Genomic DNA, 19,708 nt, shown 5'->3' with positions numbered 1-19,708 from the left:
GGAATTGATTAGCTAACTGCCTATCATTATCAGCTTCTTCCGCCACTGCTTCATCTGGTTCTTCTTGTTCACGACGCCACTCTCTTACAATATTTGCATTATTGGTGCGACGACCAATATTACGACGTATGCTCAAAACAAATATAGCAAAACTGCTACTTCCATTGATATACTGTTACATTTCAACTTTAACCTAGGATGAAAGTAAACATTGAAATGTAAACAAAACAGTTACAAACAATTAACAATATCTTATTTAAATGAAACGTGATAAACCCATATGTCATAAACCCAAAATAATTTTTCTTTCAACTTACATTAAAATAACAAGCGAAATTGCGTGACCCGTAAAATAAAATCCAGAAGGAAATAAAAAAAAATTTCAAATTTTTTTTTCAAATTCACAAATTTTTTTACCAAAACATTGTGCTCAGTATTCTTTAGCTGTTGGCCAAATTTCATATCAATTGGTCAAGCCATTACATTCTGATGCTCTTACAAAGAAGTTACAAAGTGAGGGAAAGTGAGCTTCGCTCAACTAGTAGTTGAATTAAGCTATCGCAAAGTGTACTTAGATAAATTACTGGTTTCTGTTCAATAAGCTTTTTTAGCCAAACCGCACTCATCCTACACTCATCTCCATTCATACTTGGCTTAAAATACATACTTTGTATGGTCACCATTTCATAAGAAAGTATTAAAGTACTGGTATGAAAAGATTCATTACAAGCCATAGCATCGTTTACGACACATAAGCTATCACAGTTGTTAAGGAAGGAAAATTTAAAACTCTAGGAGTTGCTCGAGTATGTTTTTATATTAAATGATCTGCAACTCGTGCATTAGGGGTGTTTACTTCAGTTTTCGAAAGCAAATTTCGCTTAGCCAATATTGGATCATTTATTTATTTAACAGATTGTGACAATGGTGGTACCAGGTATCCTGAACTACACACACTACGTGTAGGTCAGTACCGAAACAATCGGTTCTCATACCAGTATTTATCGCAATAATCGGTGTTACCGAGAATTTCCTTCAGGTACTGACTCCTCCCTAATTTGAAAGTTAAAACCTTTAGAGTATCAATCCTAAATTATAGTTCGGCCGCTTAGAAAACGACCTGCGCGCTAATGCTAAACCAATGGTGGAGGAGGTCGCTTTCTAAGCGGCCGAACTATATTACACAATTCATACTGTTTATGCACCTACATTTATTTGACAGTTTGAAACTGGTCACGATTAATTATCATTCTATTTTATGCATTTCACGTAGTATTTATCTATAGGCAAAGCCCTCACTGACTCACTCATCACTAATTCGCTTACTTCCCATTTACCTAGGAGGCTGAAATTTGTTACACTTTATTCTGATTGGACTCTCGGGCTCCGCCCCAGTGGCTCTGGAGTTTCCCACGTTAACCTTATGAGTACTCATATTTAAATGGAATTAATGAATAATGAACAGCTGTTCCAATTAAACAAGTTAAACAAGTTGGTTCTGTTCTATGAAGTTCAATAGCATTAAATTACAAGGATTACCAACAAGGTGCAGCACTATTATTTCTTTTACATTTATGACAACAGCTAATTTGCAACCAAAAGGTGAGTGAGCGTAGCGAACGAACTTCAACCAGGACGTGATTGAGCCATGCGAACGATCTCACTTATGAAGTTAAACGGGGCAAAGCCCGCGGGTACAGCTAGTTGTAAATAAAGGAACAGCTGGTTGGTAAAAGGCTTTCACTGTTGCAATTATCCTTTAATCAGTCCCTATTCATCTTAAAAACACGCATCGTGGAGTGACGGGTGTCGTGTATTGGATCATGATCAAGTGAGATTGAAATCAGTCTTTTATTTTCCGTCTTTGGTTTCAGATCCAATTATTTCTAAATTCACATTTTGATTCTATTATTTGACATTGTGTGCAAGAGATGATCATTGGTTTGACACAAGTGCAGTTCCAGGGGAGTTTAGTATTATTAACCCATACAAAGGACAGCTATCTATTTGTTTATCAGTGTATTTGCCTTGAACTTGCCATGAATACAGCTGAAAACGCAATGTAAAAGTTAAAACATTAGTTTTATATTTTTAAAACATATCCAATAGGGTTTCTCATACCTTCAACAACTAGAAAACTTCAATAGTGAGCATATGAGTCACCATATTACATTATTTTGCTATCTGCAAAGCTTATTCTTCAGGCTAATATCCGTTGAACAGCTGTCTCTAAAAAATATTCGGGGTAAAAAAGTCCCAAAATACAATTGATTGGACGAAATGCTCAGGTGACTGATGGAAGATGGAGACAGGGTGCAGAGTGCAAGATGCCAATTTCCACCGGAGATGAATGCTGATGGACTGCCGTTCACTTTGTTATTCATCGATCTAAATTTGTGAAACGTTTGGCCTCTAGCCGCTTTGGAACACTGCCAGCAACCACTGCGCCACCTAGCAGAGTCGCCGCCATCTTGGACACGTGTTTGAGTCTGTATTTCACTTATTCTGTTTTGAGTTTAGATTCGTATGACGCCAGCGATTGCCTCGGATATGTTCAGTTCTGTAAATAAACTCCAGGTGGCGACGGGTCTCTTAGCTTCCATGTACTTACTTTTTTAGATTTACAAATTTTCAAATTATATATTTGGAGGTTAGATTTGATCAATAGCCTTCCAAATGTAATGAAGGTTTTTTTACATGGAAAATGACTTCTATGTTGTGAAAACTCAACTATTTTAGTCAAACTCGTTGGTTATCATTGAATACTGTATTTCCAGAAAATATGTCTAAGATCAAGCAGTGGTTTATGGATATAGGAATGATATCATTGTAAATATTGTTGATAGCGTGGAATAATATAGCTCAATCATATAAACTAAATATCTTACATTTTCAAACTTCCTCGGAAAATCATCAAACTTGCCTTTATATCAATATCCACTGCACACTATACCACTTGTGGTTTTACACGATAGTAAAATTAAAAATAGCCAATCACCACTTGCATTGTCAAAAGGATAAAAGATTTGTTAAAATTGTTAAATATGTCAGAAATAAGTAAATTCACAATCAAACGCAATCATAAAAGTCCATTTTAATTCCAAATCTAAACATCAAAAAACTGTAAAAAAAGTATTTTAACATTTGATTTCATATATTAAGTAACATTAATATAAAGCATATGATTTTAGCCAGTAATATCCATCAAAAGTAATTAAAATCAAAGCTTAAAGTCTTAATTGTCTAATTTAGGTATTATTTTTTATTACGAGCTTTTAAGTATGATCGATCATGAAGAAAAGTCTAAAAACTGAGCTGGTTGGCGACAAATAGTTTTGTATTGTAATGACAAATTAATCAGAGTTGGGGGGGGGGGGGGTTAAATTATATGTTTTAGCAGGCATGAAACTTCTCTTCACTAGAAACGGATAAACGTCCCATAGTTCCAAGATTTACAATAATGTAATAATTTGATTTATATTGTTTTTCTAGTCCCGTTGATGGTTTAAAAAAGTTATATAAACCACAAAAATATCGGATTATTCATCTGGAAACTATAACTCAGCTCCAAACTAAAACGCTTGTTTCAATTTTGAGTTCAGTATTGTACTAGCAAGAATTACGACATCCCTACACCTCTATTGCTTATTGCTGTACTCTACTTCAGCATCCCGAAGTGCAGGTGGCTTCTGGCAGGGTTCAGCCACTCTCCAAGCCCAAATATTTACCCCAGAAGTCTCTCTGTATAACATGTCGGGCGTTGAACTGAGCCATTTCCCGTGTTTCGACAATTCCCATTCCAACAAGTCTTTCAACTTTTAACCAAAGCAACTACTTGCTCAAACACCTAAAACTGTCTTTTTTTCAGAAATAATCTAAGTGAAAAATATGTAACACATTTTACGATGACAGAATTACGACATAACATATTTTTCATCGGCACACAAATTAATACAGATCATTTTTATATGACAAATGTTCAATAGGCTACGGGTGTAGTCTAGACATAATTTGATACTTGGTATACATTACTGTATGATAAATTGTGATCGTCAGTAATTTTTCAATGATTTGTACAAAATCTGTTGGTTACTAAAATAGCTGTGAGGGAGTAGTGTTTAAATTGAATTTTAAAATTGCGTTAACTTTGTAAATTAAACGTAAACAGTATACCCGATTTCAAGGACATTCTTTTAGTTGTCAGTAATTGCAGGTTACTGATAGTAAGCTGATAGTAAGCTTATTATTAATTAAAAGGACGCCACCTAGGTGCGTATTTGAACCCAAATATGAGAGTAGGATAGAGTGAGATGCCTTGTGTGACTTTATGTGACTTTGTGTGACTTTGTGTGACTTTATTACTGACTTTGATCAGCTGTTTCATTAATCAGGACCGTTATGTAAAGCCTTTGACTATTAAAGCCTAATGATCAGGTACAGCTGGGTCCATTTTCAAACCATTAAAACTACACCCTTTTCTCAGGTCTGAATCGGTGATCTTTTGATTACTGGGCGAACACTATTACTATAACGAGCCAGCTGCTTAGCTATTTTAGTAAAAGTATATCCCACTTGTAAGAAACTGGAATGTCCAATAGAAGAATATGAGTAGTATTACGATTGATGCTGTAAAACATTAAACTATTTACTATTAAAAACTCTAGCGATAATCCTGACAGTGCCCCTAATGGCATTTACAGTTTTAGGAAAAAATTATTTTATTTCAGTACCAATTTGCTGATAATTTCCGAATACGTTCGTTTGAAGGCCTGGTTGAAAATTACAGCAGTGCACACCATATGTTGATTATTTCTTTCCCCATTGGGACCATTTTCTAGTTATCTCTTCAAGACATTGTCACAGTCTGAGGACATGCCAGTTACCAGTCAGTAACGCACACATGTTGAGCCTCGCGCCCCCCACGACATCACCGAGGTGGCTTCGCGCATTATTTATAAACCCTCACACTTCCAACAACCTGCTTGGTAAAAAAAGTTCAACCACTGTCATATGAAGTCAATTGATTGTTCTGTGAGTTAATCGCAGAACAGGTTCTACTGACACATAGCTATTTTCCCTTTTTTTATTCAATAGCCCTACTAGACATCTGGTACTTATAAGTCATGTTATACAAGTATTTTTACCGAAAAAAGCATGTCAAGAAAAAGCACACTGCATTACAGAAGGTGGATTTGTCTGTGAACAAAACAAAACATTGGTTTTTTTATATTTTACAGATTATGCAAAATATATAATAGTATATTTCATCACTAGGGCCTAAAGTAACTCTTTTTGACCCAAAGTCAATTTTTACGATCGAGGCGAAGCCGAGGTCGGAAAATGAGCGAGGGTTTAAAATGTCAGTTTTTGCCCGTGAGGTGAACTATATTATTTATTCGTCATATTGCATCATTAATTAACAAAAAAAAAGCTAGAAAACGAAGTAATTTTGATGTAAAGATCTCAAAATGACTTCCAGCTTGTTTTCAATTCTGCTAATGCAAATAATCAGCTGTTTAGTAAGCGATTCAATTATTTCGTCTATTATTCCATCGATATATATCGATGTATAGAGCAATCGACAACAATAGGCCTACCTAATAAATCAATCGATTAATAATTTCGATCGATACGATTACCACAATCGAAATTTACAACTGTTTACAACAGCCGATTTTTACTCCCTAGAGTCTTAATACCCCCGCCAAGCAAACTAGAACATTTTACAATATTCTCCATAAGAATAACATGGGCATTTTAAATTTACAATTTTTTTAGTTTTCTGCGTAACCAGTAACCGTACAAAAACACTTTGATATACTGAATTAGTTGTTTTTCAGCTCTTTCAGGTCTAGAGAGAAATTAAGAAATTTTATGTTTTAAGGGCCAAAAATTAGAAAACCCCATTTTTTTACCTCATAAAATACCCGATTGAACTAATAGTTTTTTGGCTTCTGGGGACATCAAAATGAAAAAGTAAATCGGTCCCGGGCCTATGTCTTACCATGCCACCTACGGTAATAGCTACTTCCCTATAGGGAAATTCGCTAAAACGATGTTTACTCCCTAGAGAGTAAAAATGCTGGTTTAGCATTAAAACTATTATGGTTAAAAAAATTATGATTTCATAGTGAAAATAACATTTCTCGTACAAAAAACTCAACACCGTCCAATAGTTGAACCGATCTGGTTGATAAATTAATTGTAGACACTTAATTGTACTAGTATTAAGGACAGCCAACTCCGATTTTACATCCAAAAGTTATATTTATAACTATAGTTAAATCTATACTACTCTGTATGTAACCTAATTATTGCTATCCTCTCTTACGTAGCACTTCATCCTACAATTTTTCCATAATACTAGTATACTATGATCAAATAATATCATGGAGGTTGATCAAGAAACCACACAATAACTTGGTGTATAAAAACAATTCATATTTATCTGAGCACGAATCCTCAACTAGTGGCTCAGTTATAGTATTTATGACAAACAGCTCATGGGGTTCTCCATGGTGATTCAGCGGTATTTTTAGTAAGCCCAGACGTGTCCGCAGGTTTATGTTCCTAGAGGAGGGACTACGATGTCTCGGGCTGCGCCCCACCCGTGCTTCCGGACAGATGCGGGTTATTCCTGGACCTCTGGACTGACCAACAACCACTGAGGTGGAGTCCGACCATACACTGGACAATGGAGTGTGCTCAAGGAGGGAATTACAATCTGTTCTGAAAAATCATGACCCGCTAAACCTTCTTTTGTATTTTACTTTATCTTAAACTATTTACCACTACCTACACTTTTTATTTAGCGGAGCGAAGCGAAGGTCTTTGGGATCTACTTCAATTAAAACTTTCTATCAGTACCACAACGGCTGAACATATTTTAGTCAAACTTATCAAGTTTGTTTCGACGAATGTTTGGATGGTTTGAGATGAAACAATTTCAATTGTTGATAATGCCTATATAATTTTAAATTAACTTAAAGTTTATAGTTAACATTGGCCTTATGGGTTGCCATGATGGTTACAAAATAACGACCTAAAACACAGTAAAAAGGAAACATTGGGTGATTACCACTGATAAAGTAATACCATTACTGATGTCAGGATGTCAAAGGTACAGAGAAAGTATTATGCGCCATTTGGAAACTACCACTGATCGAAGAGAATCTTTTAACATTTGTTGTTATTTTTAGACACGTTAGGTACTTTTGTGAGTGTTAATACAAAAATTACGTTAGCTAAATTATTTTATCCTCATAATTTAAAATGCACCATACTGTATTAACTTCAGTATCTCAATAGTACCACTCAATAACGGCTGAACACATTTTAGTCAAACTTACCAAGGTTGTTTAAAAAAATATTTTGATGATTTGAGATAATACAATTTCAATTGTTGATAATGCCTATATAACTTTAAATTAACTTAAAGCTTTTAAATTTTATCATAGACCTTATGGGTTGCCATGATGGTTACTACAGTAAGATGGTTACCACTGAGCCGTCAAGGTTTAAAGATTTATAACATTTTAGCTAACAGTTCTGAATTTTTTGTACAGTTACAATTTGTAAATGAGTGTATATTATATAACATTAAAGCTAGGCGCCCACCGGGCAACTTAAAAACTTCGTCAGATCTCTGTGAAGGTATATCATACTTCCCCGTCCCCGACCTCTCCTGCCCGGTGACAGATATAGCCTAGGCCTAGACTCGCAAATGTCTCGCCACAGCTGGTCGATTCGCAACATTATTAACTCCTCTTCATGTCTTTGTTGAGGTATCAGTCGCTGACAAAACCTTATTTGGAACTATAGGCCTTGAAATTTAAAATACGACAATTTACTATTAAAACACTTTGTAATACAAAAAAGTGTCAGATCCATTCCGACTTTAAAAAAATTCAGTAAAATAATGTTTATAGTACTTAGAGCATTAAACTCCAAGGATTGATTGTTGATTTGATTAGGACTAAATAATGGTTTACCTGGTATTATAAACGTAACAATACAAATTAAATGCGTTTTTTTCGAAGGAAATGCGGTTTGAGGAATACATTGGGAATATCTGCAAACCTTACCAATGCTTTTTATATTGCGAAATTTTTGTATAGGAATATACCATCAGAGATTAGAGATCTACAGGTATCTCTTCCAGTTTATAAACGTTCGGTAAGCAGTTGGCTGTCGGAGATTGGGCTCGATCAGTCTGAGACACTTATCGGTTCAGTATACAATACCTAACAATAATTATACACAGGTACACCAAACAATATTTAGCGTACATATATCAGTATCTGCAACTCCATTCACTCGACTACCTTTTATTTAGCATTAACTGTTCCTGTAGCTGTCTCATAGCTTAGTTGTAAATAGTATTTTGATTAATTTAGTTTTAATTTTTATTAAGAATATTTTTAATTTGTAAAAGAGCTCGTCCCGCGCACAGGTCTTTTACGGCATATGCGGGACTATTGTTCGTATTTTGTATATGTATATAATGTAAACATTTTTTGGAAATAAAGCAGATTTGATTTGATTTGATTTGATCTGAAGAAGTACAGTAAACGTACAAAGATGCCTGATTTGAGTTGCTAAATGGAGCTCAGAAAGTTTTATTATATTCACGATCCAATCAATCTTCTTACTGTCAAATGGCATCATGTCGGTTACAAATGATATAGTCAGATATTGTTTGTTGTAGTATCTATCTATATAAATAAAATTAGAGTTTTGTCTGTACATTGCTCAGAATTATATATTTTTAGGGTATTTTTACGTTATATACATTAAAGAAGCAGAAACGAGTCTTAGCTCTATTTCTGTCTGCCTGTCTGTCTGTAACACTCAATATGGCATTTTACGCTATCTTCTCCAGGAAAACGAGAGTACCTATCAAGATCCAAGTCATTTTAATGTATTCACTGGATTGGCGAGAGTGTCTTTAGCCATTAAAATATTGCCTCACTACTTTGTAAACAAAATTGCGGACGTTCAAAAATGCAGTTTTGTGCGACTTTTGTCAAGTTTTCATCCAATTTTAATCACATAATCATCTATGAAATAACGAACAGCTGTTAGGATCTACCCTATTTGGTACTTTCCTGTTAAAGGGAACATTCATTATTATCGATGATTTTTTTCTCGATTATATCGATACTAACAAATTGAAAAATATCAGCTGACAACAGAGTTGTTTATCGTAGTTACTACGATAAATAAATATTGTTCAGAATCGACAAACAAAATTTTAAAAAAAATATTGAAATAAAACTGTTCTAAACTAACCTAACAAAACTAACCAAACTTGCTGTAACATTTAAAAACTCCATTTAATATTCTTTACTCGCCTTTTCTATTATCAAAGGAATTTTTAAATGGTACAGCAAGTTTAGTTGGTTATTTTAGGTTAGCTTAGAACAAATAGACTATATTTTAGCCTAAGTATCAGCTGTCAATTTGTAATATATCGTAAAGGGGAAAAATCGATTATTATATATTTCGATCACGTTTAGAAAGCAAATCCCAACCAAGTGAGGTTAAAAACGTTTTTCTTACATAGCGGACTTAATTAATCGCAAGTGCAATAATATAGTGTAACCGTAAATTAAATTAAATGACTAGGCATCTTCCAGGTCAGGAACCAGGGATTCTTTGTGTATAAAATTGTTCTTGAATTTTGATAACCAGAAAAAAGACCTTGAATCAGTGTTGCAAACGGCTAGGAAACTGAAATTTATTAATGATCGCCACCAATACCTGAGGCTGGTTTTATGCACCGCGACAGTCGCGAGTCGCGCCACGTCTAGCGGCTGACCAAAATGTCACGCGACAGCGACACTTTTTTGTCGCGTAAACTCACATCCGGTGGTGGGGGAATTAAAGAAATCAGTCTGTTCTCAATCCAATGTTGTGTGTTGTGTTTGTGATGTAGAAGTGATTAAGTTGTTTAAATATAGACCCTGTAGTGTTGTACACGTTAATGACAAAACCCCAGTTATTTAGACAACACATACAATTTTCAGTTGGAATTGGGTCAATCCTCTTAAAAATGTCATTACATATTATAATGATGTAATTTATATTACAAATAAAGGGTAAAGAACTCATTTATATACTAATTATTAACATTAATCAATATAAATATATGGAGAATATACCACGTGGAGTATGAAAAATACTACTGTCGCGCCGCGACTGTCGCGGTGCATAAACGTGCCCATTTGATCCAACAGAACTTGAACCGCGCGCGACACATTTTTTGAAGCTGAGATTCTAAAACCTGTCGCGGGTATTTAGAGATCTCCGAGTCGCTCGCGCGGCAGTTTGTTGCTGTCGTGGTGCATAAATGCTCCCATTTAACTCAATAGAACTTGAGTCGCGCCGCGACACGCGACACGCGACTGTCGCGGTGCATAAAACCGGCCTTAGAAATATTATTTCCACTCATTGACGGCGCTTCAATGGCGGTTGTGTAAAGTGTAAAGTAAAAAATCATAACTGGGATAACTGAAGGGGGTGATTGTAACAGAGGTTTACAGATGATGCTAAACTCGCTTTTACAATGTGTCACTTACTGTTCCTATCATTGACTATGACTATATTTTATATAGTCAATAGTTCCTACTCCCCGTGTAATGCAATCGCTGGACCATACACCCAATAGGCCCATAACCCATCCCTTGTGTACGTAAGCCTACCCAATTATTGAGCAAAGCGAGCAGAGCGAGCGAAGCTCACTTTCCCTCACTTTGTAACTTCTTTGTAAGAGCATCAGAATGTAATGGTTTGACCAATTGATATGAAATTTGGCCAACAGCTAAAGAATACTAAGCACAATGTTTTGGTTGAAAATATTTGCGAATTTCCTTCTGGATTTTATTTTACGGGTCACGCAATTTCGCTTGTTATTTTAATGTAAGTTGAAAGAAAAATTATATTGGGTTTATGACATATGGGTTTATCTCGTTTCATTTAAATAAGATAAACATATGTTAATTGTTACATTTCAATGTTTACTTTCATCCTAGGTTAGTTGGAATGTAACAGTTTATCAATGGAAGTAACAGTTTTGCTATATTTGTTTTGAGCATGCCTCAAAGGCCCAACGTAATATTGGTCGTCGCACCAATAATGCAAATATTGTAAGAGAGTAGCGTTATGAACAAGAAGAACCAGATGAAGCAGTGGCGGAAGAAGCTGATAATGATAGACAGTTAGCTAATCAATTCCAACATGAATTAGATGCACTAAAATTTTACACTTGCACTAACTGTCATCGGCAACAACTAACAGCTTCAAACCAATCACCGATTTGTTCGCGTTGTCGTTCAAATGCAACTAAATTCACGGCGTTAAATAATATGGATGTGTCAAGTGTCCCGAACGAATTAACTGACCTGACGATTGTAGAACAAATGTTGATTGCACGAGTACATCCTGCTATGTCCATTTACAAAGTACAAGCAAATGGTCAGGATGGCCAGTTTCACTACAAAGGTACAGTATGAACTATCAGATAAAAAATTTGTCATTCTTTAGAACTTAAATAATATCGGGCAAACAAACGGTGAATCTGTTGAAAGGGAACATATTGTAGGGAGTTAGTTGCTTTAGCCATTGACAATCTTTAAATAATGCTTTGCTCATTTATGCGTCTAAAGTGTAACGGCAGACCACCCTAGTTCATAACATCCTTTTCGACGACGATCCTTGATACCGGTACTTTTCCCTAGAATACACGGCCTACCTACTTAAGAAATAAAATTAAAAATGTCCAAAAACCCAACGTTGTGTGATTTTTGTCACGTTTCATTCTAATGTTAATAGATGTACGGTACCAATCATTGTTTAGAGAATACCTAATCTATTAAATAACAAAAAGTTGGTTGTATAAGGTTGTTTTTTTTTTCAAACTGAAACCGATAAGTTTACAATAAAAGTTGTTTACAAATAATGCAATTAATGGGAAATAACTTTGATTTCCGATACCTTTTAACGATAAAATCCAAAACCAAGAGACCAATAACTTTGGGACTTGATAAACGCATATGATTGGTCGGATGTGCTATATGGTTCTTAACAGTAAACGTTGGTTTTTTTTTGGTACTGGTTATTTTCCTTAGAAATTGGTAGCAGCAAGAATCATTTTTACGTACCAATACATCACTGTAATTAAGTTATTTATCGTTGGTGTTGCACCTTATTTATTACAGGCGTGTTCAATTTAATTGATGTCTTAACTGTATAAGTTTTGCTCAACTGTACTTTTGTTCAACTGGCCACGATAAGATAGATCCCCATGCGTAGAACGGGCACACAGCTTACCAATAAAACAGTTACCACAGTTACCCATAAAACCCCTTTATTCTAGATCGACGTTTGAAACAGTTCGTGTATTCGCCGCTAGACAGCACTTACATCATCGTCGGCAACAGTTCGTCTAAATACCGCTAGATGTCATCAAAACAAGTTCTTTTAATGTAGCGTAATATTATCAGTAATTTAAATTGTATCAAGTACACTAAACAAACTTGACCTCATACAAACCAATGAAAAAGTTATTTATTTTATACCAATCAACAACATTCTGGTATAAAACTGTAGTTGTACCATAAATAAGATGTTTTACTTATTGACACTCGCAGTGATCTTTGTGTAGCTCGCACATATAAACTCCTTACTTCCCCATGCGGTATGGACTGGAAATATATATATTTTATAATATTATGAACATTATTTGAAAAGCCGAGAGTCGAACCTCTTAGTGAGTAGGAGGTTGACGATTGGCTTATAAACGCTCAATGTACATGATGATGGGAAATGGAAATTATGTAATCGTCTTAAGTTAATTTTCAAAAATATAACTCAAACATTCGTTGATCTTGATGCTATTTTTTTAATGTTATAATTAAAATTGTTATATTCGATATTCATAATTATATGTTGAATAATATATGTAATAGAGGATCATTGCCTTATGTTAAAGGTTGTTTTAATAACTTTTTGTTTGTTTAGGAGATTATTTCAACTCTGTAACTTCTGGTAGGTGGTTTCCAACCAATCATATTTCTTGTCTAAATATACAGGGTGATTGAAAAGTCTGGGTACGGCTTAATATTTTAAAATATAATGCAGATTGAGCTACAATACTTGGTACAAAGTTACAGGGCATAAAACTCTATTTTAAAACATATTCAGTGATCCAATAACTTTTCAGGGGGACGGCCCACAAGGAGTCGGAAGAAAATCTTAAAAGGAAGCATAGGTCAATATGCACATCAAATTAAAGGTCTTTTTTAGTAAAATATAATGCCGCAAACCACACTTCAAAAGGTTGATCCTGCGCAAAATAACAGTTGTTCAAAGATTCATTTAATTTACATTGCTATTATACGCTTACTCCTCAGGGGGCACAGCCCTAGGAATCAGAAGAAAATTGTTAACGTAAGCATAGGTCGATATGCACATCAAATTAAAGGTCTTCACTAGTAGATTACGATGCCGTAAATTCAAGCTCAAAAGAATGCCTGAGTAAAAAATGACAGTCGTTCAAAGATTCAAAATGGCAGATTCAAGAAATCTTTGAACATCTGCCATTTTGCGCAGGATCAACCTTTTGAAGTACGGTTTGCGGCATTGTATTCTACTAAAAAAGACCTTTAATTTGATTTGCATATTGACCTATGCTTCCATTTAAGATTTTCTTCCGACTCCTTGTGGGCCGTCCCCCTGAAGAGTTATTGGATCACTGAATATGTGTTAAAATAGAGTTTTATGCCCTGTAACTTTGTACCAAGTATTGTAGCTCAATCTGCATTATATTTTAAAATATTAAGCCGTACCCAGACTTTTCAATCACCCTGTATATCTAATTCCGTAAGCCCAAAATTTTACAATGTGATTTTACAAAATTGTGAGCGAACGGGAGGCCGTAGAAAGCTGGGAGAGGTCTCATTTTAACGGTCTGGGCATGAAATGTTTGGGAAAATTATTAATTTTTCTTAATTATGCGCCAAAAGGTTGTTACGGAATAAAATAATTCACATTTAAATAGCATGGGAATCTAATTTTATGTCTTTTTATTTAGTGTAAACACAGCTGTGATTATATAAATTGAAAAAATATAACCAAACCTGAATGTGCATCATTATGTTATTGTAAAATTGTTAGTGAAGTAGTATTTAAACAACACAAAGTGAAAATTGAATAAAATATTTTGAACAAACAATTTGATACTTTTAAACTTTAAATACTTTACAATGGATTGTTCTTTTGCAAAGTAATGTATAATTTCGGAAGACTACCACGCAGAGGTATTGTTCCTCGAAATGAGAACAAAAGGTACCAGATTTGACACGATATTAACAGAGAAAAAAATGAGCATCGGATGAACATGAATTTATTCCTGTGTATAGATTACCACTTTTAAATGAGATTTTGCATTACACAGCGTAGGTGCATCATTACACCAATGATGGGTGCATTCATTGTGGTGCATTGCGCAATTTGATTTGGTGAAATTGTGGTGCAAGGCCGAGCCTTAACAAAAGTTGGCATTTATTTGAAAAACCCATTGTCAACTATTTTTCTTTTAGATAGGTAAAGAGGCCAGCTGATGTTAAAATAGTACTAGAACCAAATAAAGACCAAGGAATCGACCAAAATGGATACTATACAACAAATTTTGTTTCAGAGAGATTTTGTTATAGAATTAGCATTTTACAATTTGGATGATGACATTAGGGGCCTTTCTCTATGTGTTTTTCTAAGTGAATTTGTCTATATTTAAAGAAATCTATATAGATTTAAGTAATAGTCATCAAGATTGTTATTGGAAAATGTTCCTTAGTTGTATTATGATTAGAAAGTTTATACTATAAACTCACCTTTGGAATTTTTATTTTAAACAGAGCAGACATCAAAATGCATTATGCAGGTATGTAATAACTATTATACATATCATAATATACAAAAATGTTAAATGATAATTCAAGGTAGGGTAAACCTATGAGACTAATAATTTGTACAAAATAATTACTAGAATATAGGGGCTTTTGCCCCTACAAGCCACTAGTATTAGTCTATTGTCTTTAATGCTAAATTATTTGTTTAAACATTTTTATAGTATACTAGCTGACCCGGCGAACTTCGTATCGCCTAAGTTATAGGTTTCCCCTAAGACAGACCGATGGAAAGAAAGTACCGTTACGTTTAATTTTCAAGATGATCTCGTTCGCATCGCTCAATCACGTCCTGGTTGAAGTTCGTTCGCTACGCTCACTCACCTTTGGGTTGGAGCTCATTCGCTACGCTCACTCACCTTTAGGTTGGAGCTCGTTCGCTGCGCTCACTTGCCTTCAGGTTAGCTCGTTCGCTACGCTCACTCGCCTCCAGGTTGAAGTTAGTTCGCTACGCTCACTCACCTTTTGGTTGCAAATTAGCTGCTATCATAAATGTAAAAGAAATAATAGTGCTGCACCCTGTTGGTAATCCTTGTAACTTTAATGCTATTGAACATCATAGAACAGAACCAACTTGTTTAATTGAAACAGCTGTTAAGATTCATTAATTCCATTTCTCATAAGGTTAACATGGCAAACTCCAGAGCCACTGGGGCGGAGCCCTTTTAAGAATTTCGAAACGGGAAATAGTTAACGTCCGATTCGCATACCTACAGAATTTACACACCAAATTTCATACGATCGGTGAAGTCGTTCCGGAGGAGTTTGCAGACAAACACTGTGACACGAGAATTTTATATATTAGAAGATTATATAGTTTCTTTAATACTTCAAAAGACCATTGATAAGGCACAAAAATATTTCTTAAGTTTATAACAGATAACTTAGTTTTGCTTATGATTTATTGTGAGTGAAGAAACTGAAGATGGAAGGATTTATGATTTAATATGAAGTAGAGTGAAATATAAAAAAATGTTCATTTAAATTTAATAATAAGTATTTTTGCAACTTCAAAATTGAAATTGAACATGTCAAAATAAATAAAAAGAAATGTATTTAAGGGAGATGAAGGTAAATCATGTATATCATGTATCATGTGAAGGTTTTATTCGAATATTTTGGTCAGTTTTGTCATATCAGCCTACACAAGATGATTTAAAAGTCATAACTTAAACCATAGATAAAACATAGTCCGTTGTTATCTATGCTTAAACGTTTCTATTAAGGCCATAAAGGTTGAATTTTGTTTCTATAAGCCTTGGCGGATGTGTAACTATTGTATGCAACAGACAAATGTAAAGATTAAAATGTTTCTAATTTGTGTCATCTTCCCGTTGCAAAGCACGGGTACAACAGCTAGTATAAAAACACACATTAATGTTGTAATGAGTTACACATGGTTCGTATGGTTTTTGTATATTTATGTTATCCAGCTATGTTTTTCTTGATCTTTAAAATACACTCCTGATCTTTTATTATATCTTTTATCAATCTTTATTGTTCAGGTTACATTATCAATGCATTTTAAATAACGCATAGCGCAAACCGCCATGTTTGCCCCCTCCCCCACACCTTATCGACCATCTTTTGAAATACTAGCTGACCCACACGACATACGAAATTTTGATCACCACAGTCCATATTACAATAATCAGCAATAATATTGCGTACTACTTTCATGCATACTCAAACCCCCTCAGCTCCTGGACTAACTGTTTCGTCGTCTAAAAGCCACTGTCGCTTAAAAATCGACAACGTGCTGCGTTTGACGACTACGCTAGCGCTACTAGCATGTATCCCCATAACTAAAGCGCGAAACAGTTCGTCTATTCACCACTAGGTGTCACTCAAACAAAACTTTTAATGTAGTGTAATATTATCAATAATTTAAATTGTATTAAGTACACTAAACAAATTTGACCTTATCCAAACAAATTATAAAGTTATTTATTTCAAATCAGTTACCAACATTCTGGTATTAAACGGTAGTAGAAATATAAAAACGCCGTTTTACTTTTTAGCACTCGCAGATTCTTTGTGTATCTCGCTCATATAAGGATCCTTTCAACTTAATACTATGTATTTATTTTCATTAATATCATATTAAATTCTTTGAAAAGCCGAGCGTCGACCTTTGGTAAGTACAAGGTCGACGATTGGCTTATAAACGGACAATGTACTAATGATCATCATATTATGATGTGGAAAATTTCTGTAATCGTTTAGAGAGTAGCAGTAGGCCTTTAATAGTTGAAAGATAATAGATTTTCAAAACTATTATTCCTACCTTTGTTGATGTTATTTTTTAACATGGTTTGTTTTGATTTCAAAATCGATATTTTCATAACTAATATAAATGTTGAATATTATTTATAACAGAGGATCATGGCCTTTTTAATTTCAAAGGTTGTTTAGAGCACTTTTTGTCTGTTTAGGGGATAGTTTCATTTCTCTAACTTCTGGTAGGTCAATGACTTTACTGAACCGACTGGACAATGTCAACTTGACCTTTTCAAGTAAAGTAAATCCATTCAGTAAAAATTCTGTCCACTAATTAATCAAATTAAAACTGTTTCGTCCCTATCTATTTTAGACATTAAGATAGTTCATTCAAAGATGCACTTTTAAAATTTCATGATAATATTTACCCTGGTCCCCGGTCTCTTTGTTATGCTGCAATTTTTTTTATCAAGAATATCATTATTTATTTAGTTAATCTATAAGTATAAAAGAGGATGTTTGTATATATATTTGTTTGTTTGTTTGTTTGTTTGATTGTTTGTTTGGCAGGGATAAACTCGGACACCGCTCGACGGATTGTAATGAAACTTTCAGGCATTATTAAGCATTATTCAAGGAAGGTTTGTGTGAAGTTTGGTGCTGATCCATCAAAAGGGCTCCGCCCCAGTGGCTCTGGAGTTTCCCATGTTTACCATATGAGAAATGGAATTAATGAATCTTAACAGCTGTTTCAATTAAACAAGTTGTTTCTGTTCTATGATGTTCAATAGCACCAACCGGATGCAGCACTATTATTTCTTTTACATTTATGACAACAGCTAATTTGCAACCAAAAGGTGAGTGAGCGTAGCGAACGAACTTCAACCTGGAGGCGAGTTAGCGTAGTGAACGAGCTAACCTGAAGGCAAGTGAGCGCAGCGAACGAGCTCCAACCTAAAGGTGAGTGAGCGTAGCGAACGAACGTCAACCAGGACGTGATTGATCTGTACCTGGTTGTCTTTGTTTCAAATTCAATTAATTACATCTATAAAATTTAATTTACTGTAATATTTGGTGTTCTCGTAAACATCGACAACGTGCTGTGTTTGACGACTACACTAGCGCTACTAACATGTATCCCCGTAACTAAAGCGCGCAATAGTTCGTCGAGTCACCACTAGGGGTCACTGAGCCTAAATTTATAGAAGTGTTTTTAATAATTAATAATCTCCCACTATCAAGGTACAAAATCAAATTCAGCTTTAGTTGAAGGAAAGCATCAATTTATAAACGATAAAGTATAAAGTAAAGTTTCGCGATTCAAAGCCGTGGTTGTTTACTATGAGAAGTCTGTAATTGTTGGCACTGGCAGGGATTTTTGAGTTGGTAGAACATGACTAGCTACTAAAATCAAAGGACCTGATACTATAACAGCCCTGTCCGGGGAGTTTCGGATTCCTGGACTAAATATTACGATTTTTTTTCAGGCAGAAGGCAGGATCCGATCCAGTGATCCAGACGATATTACGAAATGGTAAGGTTGACTGATGTATAAATATAAATTACCATCAAATAACATTGTTTGAAAAGCCGAGAGTCCAGAGTCGTGTCACCTGAGACCGATGATTGGTTTATAATGAAATAACTTTATAACTGCACTACTGTGAGTTGAGCTATTTTCGGTATGTGCTAACAATCTGCGAAACATCATATTGTCAACTGTCACTCTCCACACAATATTCCTTTTAGGCTAGGCATATTCTATGTTTAATAGCAGAACGATATAAAAATTACAAAAGGTATTTTATTGAAACAAAATGAACAGATAGGTAACAAAATTAAAAAGGCCAAGTTAAAATGAAAGGGCTGACAATGGAATGTGGGCTTAAGTTTCAATAAAGTGGAAGATTAATTTGAAATTTAGGCTTATTAGGTTAAAATGGACATTAGTCTAATTTAAATGGGCTCATCTCAGGGTAGGGTGTCGTGCTGACTTGAATGCAAAGAATGGATGAATTAAATAAGATAATGTCCAAATAGTTAAAGTCTTTCACTTACAACATTCCAACAATGAAAATCTAATTTTGAGGTCAAGTCCAAAATGTGCACTGAATTTACTATGTTTAGTGAGTTCAAAATAAAACATGTATACTTTATTTCGGAAATAATGTTGAAACTGAGTCATCTTGAACTGATTAGCAGAACTGGTTTGTACATTAAGTTATTTGTTGATATTATTCATTCTACTCTAATATCAACAAACAACTTAATATACAAACCAATTCTTTTAATCAGTTCAAGATAGGATCAGAGATGCAATGAAACATAAACTGTATTTGCTATTGCATTTTTTAGTCCTTGATGCTTTGATAATCATATTAGCATCTATACAGGGTGATTGAAAAGTCTGGGTACGGCTTAATATTTTAAAATATAATGCAGATTGAGCTACAATACTTGGTACAAAGTTATAGGGCATAAAACTCTATTTTAACACATATTCAGTGATCCAATAACTCTTC

The sequence above is a fragment of the Macrosteles quadrilineatus genome, unplaced genomic scaffold (assembly GCF_028750875.1).
Source record: "Macrosteles quadrilineatus isolate MER2022 unplaced genomic scaffold, UCM_ALF_1.0 Scaffold_5__1_contigs__length_97177068, whole genome shotgun sequence".
In the NCBI taxonomy this organism is placed as follows: Eukaryota; Metazoa; Arthropoda; class Insecta; order Hemiptera; family Cicadellidae; genus Macrosteles; species Macrosteles quadrilineatus.
This window is presented reverse-complemented; position numbering follows the sequence as displayed.